We start from the raw sequence: 4,930 nt of genomic DNA on the forward strand, positions 1-4,930 counted from the left end.
CATTTGACAAAGTACAGCATCCCTTCCTGATCAAAACTCTTCAAAGGGTAGGGATAGACGGCACATACCTCAATATTATCAAAGCCATCTATGAAAAACCCACCGCAAATATCATTCTCAATGGAAAAAAACTGAAAGCTTTTCCACTAAGGTCAGGAACATGGCAGGGATGTCCGTTATCACCACTGCTATTCAACATAGTACTAGAAGTCCTAGCCTCAGCAATCAGACAACAAAAGGAAATTAAAGGCATCCAAATCAGCAAAGAAGAAGTCAAACTATCACTCTTCGCAGATGATATGATACTCTATGTGGAAAACCCAAAAGACTCCACTCCAAAACTGCTAGAACTTGTACAGGAATTCAGTGAAGTGTCAGGATATAAAATCAATGCACAGAGCTTTGTGCAGTGGCAGTATCGTAGCCAATGTGGTTTATCCGAGGCACGATTATTGCTAATTAAAATCAATGCACCAAAATCAGTTGCATTTCTCTACACCAACAATAAGACAGAAGAAAGAGAAATTAAGGAGTCAATCCCATTTACAATTGCACCCAAAACTATAAGATACCTAGGAATAAACCTAACCAAAGAGGCTAGAATCTATACACAGAAAACTATAAAGTACTCATGAAAGAAATTGAGGAAGACACAAAGAAATGGAAAAATGTTCCATGCTCCTGGATTGGAAGAATAAATATAGTGAAAATGTCTATGCTACCTAAAGCAATCTACACATTTAATGCAATTCCTATCAAAGTACCATCCATTTTTTTTCAAAGAAATGGAACAAATAATCCTAAAATTTATATGGAACCAGAAAAGACCTCAAATAGCCAAAGGAATATTGAAAAAGAAAGCCAAAGTCGGTGGCATCACAATTCCGGACTTCAAGCTCTACTACAAAGCTCTCATCATCAAGACAGCATGGTACTGGCACAAAAACAGACACATAGATCAATGGAACAGAATAGAGAGCCCAGAAATAGACCCTCAACTCTATGGTCAACTCATCTTCGACAAAGCAGGAAAGAATGTCCAATGGAAAAAAGACAGCCTCTTCAATAAATGGTGTTGGGAAAATTAGACAGCCACATGCAGAAAAATGAAATTGGATCATTTCCTTACACCACACATGAAAATAGACTCAAAATGGATGAAGGAGCTCAATGTGAGAAAGGAATCTGTCAAAATCCTTGAGGAGAACACAGGCAGCAACCTCTTCGACCTCAGCTGCAGCAACATCTTCCTAGGAGCATCGCCAAAGGCAAGGGAAGCAAGGGCAAAAATGAACTATTGGGATTTTATCAAGATCAAAAGCTTTTGTACAGCAAAGGAAACAGTTGACAAAACCAAAAGAAAACTGACAGAATGGGAGAAGATATTTGCAAATGACATATCAGATAAAGGGCTAGTGTCCAAAATCTATAAAGAACTTAGCAAACTCAACACCCAAAGAACAAATAATCCAATCAAGAAATGGGCAGAGGACATGAACAGACATTTCTGCAAAGAAGACATCCAGATGGCCAACAGACACATGAAAAAGTGCTCCACATCACTCAGCATCAGGGAAATACAAATCAAAACCACCATGAGATATCACCTCACACCAGTCAGAATGGCTAAAATTAACAAGTCAGGAAATGACAGATGCTGGCAAGGATGCGGAGAAAGGGGGACCCTCCTACACTGTTGGTGGGAATGCAAGCTGGTGCAACCACTCTGGAAAACAGCATGGAGGTTCCTCAGAATGTTGAAAATAGAACTACCCTATGACCCAGCAATTGCACTGCTGGGTATTTACCCTAAAGGTACAAACGTCGTGATCCGAAGGGGCACGTGCACCCGAATGTTTATAGCAGCAATGTCTACAATAGCCAAACTATGAAAAGAACCTAGATGTCCATCAACAGATGAATGGATAAAGAAGAGGTGGTATATATACACAATGGAATACTATGCAGCCATCAAAAGAAATGAAATCTTGCCATTTGCGACGACGTGGATGGAACTAAAGGGTATCATGCTTAGCGAAATAAGTCAATAGGAGAAAGACAACTATCATATGATCTCCCTGATATGAGGGAGAGGAGATGCAACATGGGGGGTTAAGGGGGTAGGAGAAGAGTAAACGAAACAAGATGGGATTGGGAGGGAGACAAAACATAAGTGACTCTTAATCTCACAAAACAAACTGAAGGTTGATGGGGGGAGGGGTTGGGGGTGGGGTTATGGACATTGGGCAGGGTATGTGCTATGGTGAGTGCTGTGAAGTGTGTAAACCCTGGCGATTTACAGTCCTGTACCCCTGGGGATAAAAATATATTATATGTTTATAAAAAATAAAATTAAAAATTAAAAAAAAGAAATTACTACAGAAATGAAATTTTCACTAAATGTCTTTAAATAATAAAATAGCTTCAGTTTTCAAATTAAAAAAAAAAAAAAAAGAAATGTGCCGGATGGTAGGAGTACTATTGGTATAGTACTATGTGTAGAATACTAATGGGTCTTAATGAACCAGGTTTAATTCAAGGTTTATAAATGGAACAGTTTACACTGCTCATTTCCTACTCAAACTTAACCATTAGTCTTAACTAGCAACAAGTATCAACTCCCCAAAACCACTCCCTTAAAAAAAAAAAAAAATCACAGATTTTCCAGGAGAACTAGGGCTTCTAATGTGGACCTGATCTGCAAGACCAAACTATCTATGCTTACTGCTTTGAGTTAAATATCCAAATATCAGGCGGAGAGGTAAGACTCTGTTTCAACTGGTCCCCTAAAGTGAGCTAAATATTTACCAGAACACTATGAACAGCCATGAAATCAGCCTGAGATGTAAGATTATACACCTCTGGATCTCTACAGGGGCAGGAGATCATCAGTGAAAAGGTAAAGCAGATTGGGAGCACTCGGACTGATATCAGAGGATTAAACAGAAAATGGAGGGAGCCACCAGAAGTGACCCATTGGAAAGTAATACCACAATATGAAAGTGCCCTGTAGGTAGGGACCAGCATTAAGTTTAAGTCTGGTTAAAAGCAGTCAAAAAGAATAAAGGATCTTAAGGGGTAATTGGTGGAATCGGGCAGCCACAGGCACAGAGCTAAGCCCACAGTCCCAGTGAAGTCCCAGCTGGCAACCACCCATGCCTGAGAGCCCAGGGGGATGACCCAGCCAGTGGTACCTGAGCCCTCAGATTTCCACTGCTTGCACCACCACTGGTCTGTGTGTACCCCTGCTCCTATCTGAGAGAGCCAGGCACAGGATCCTGCCAGAGCTCTCTGGACCCACAGCATTCTGTGACCTGTGCCACCACCTTCCATGTAGTGCACAGGGTCCAGGTCTGAACACACTTGGCATTGATGTGGTCTCTAGACATCAGTATGGCAATTGCAGCCACAGGGAGCAAAATCGTTTGTGGTTTTAGGGGCACAGGGGTGCAGAGACAATCTGTGACCTTGGGTGACCACTGAGATGGTAGCTAGGAGTGCGCACTACCTGTGGGAGGCTGCAGTATTCAGTGATATTTGGAGAGGGGGAGTCTGTGTGTTTTGGACCATCCAGAGGGGAGCAGACTGAGGCTTCTTTCTGAGTTGGAGGTCTGGGTGCAGTTTTACTTTGCTCTTACCCTTCAAAATGCTACAAAAAGCCGCCAAAGAACAAAAACTTCCAGAGAACAAAAGCCTGAAAAACCAGTTTCCACAGAGCCCAGTCTCTTGGTAGGCGGCAGGGCAATTCAGTCTAGGAAAGATCGATTGAAAACCAATATGGCAGGCCCCTCTCCCCCCCCGAAGAAAAGCCAAAAGAACAAGAGGACAATAACCACAGTGTCTGAATAAAACTGTAAAACCCCAACATCAGGGGAAAACAATATATTAAGCTCCTGGTATTGCCCCAAAGCCTGTAAGTTTCATAGATACAACTTTTTTTCTTTTTTTTTAATTTGTTCTCATGATTCTTCTTCTTTTATTTTTTTAACCTACTTACCACTACAACTAGATGTTTAATAAAATATATCACATAATAACTTTTTAACTTGAACATTTTGCATACATATACCTGTGTTCCTTTTTCTTTTTCTTTTTTTTAAATATGTATAAATATAAGCTTCAAGGTAATCCCTTTTCCCTATTCAATACTTCCCCTATATATAAGCTTGTTATAATTTCCCTGTATCTCTGGAAAGTTGAGTCCTTTAACAAAGATAACAAATACACCCAAGAAGAACTGAAATAAACATCCTCACCTACATCCAGGGTTTATAACCACCTTCCTATCTTATTCTTCTGTCAGTGTTTCTGTGTATTAGTTTTTTGTTTTTGTACTATATAACTGTTATTATTGAGATTCATTTTGGCTGGGTTTTTCTTTTTTATTTATTTTTCTTGTATTTTACTTTTGTCAGTCTTTTTATTTGTTAATTTTTGTTTATGTACCTTATAAATCTTACTTTTGGGGCTCATATTGGCTGGGTTTTTTTCTTTTTTTTTCTCCCTTTTTCTCTTTTATCTTTTAATCTCTCTTTTTGGTGGTGACTTCCAATTGCTCCCAAACTTTCCAAGGGGCACCTTGACAGGATCATGGTTAATATATTCAGCTATACATCCCCTCAACCACCTCTCAACAAAATGACTAGGAGGAGGAACACCCAACAGAGGAAAAATTCAGAGACTGTGCCCTCTGTCACAGAACTATAGGATATGGACATAAACAATATGTCAGAAATGGAATTCAGAGCAACAATTATCCAGGCAATGGCTAGGTTGGAGAAGACCATTAGCGGCAACATAGAATCTCTAAGGGTGGAATTGAGAGCTGATCTGGCAGAAGTTAAAAATGCTATCAGTGAGATCCAATCTAATCTAAATACTCTAACAGGTATGGTAACCAAGGCAGAAGACCAAATTAGTGATCTAGAAG

At 39.9% G+C, this 4,930-nt stretch overlaps 1 pseudogene; it reads left to right on the top strand.

The window, feature by feature from the left end:
* The first annotated feature begins 398 nt into the window (after positions 1–398).
* Positions 399–552, top strand: LOC125094457 (uncharacterized; annotated as a pseudogene).
* The last annotated feature ends 4,378 nt before the right edge of the window (positions 553–4,930 follow it).

The sequence above is a fragment of the Lutra lutra genome, chromosome 2 (assembly GCF_902655055.1).
Source record: "Lutra lutra chromosome 2, mLutLut1.2, whole genome shotgun sequence".
In the NCBI taxonomy this organism is placed as follows: Eukaryota; Metazoa; Chordata; class Mammalia; order Carnivora; family Mustelidae; genus Lutra; species Lutra lutra.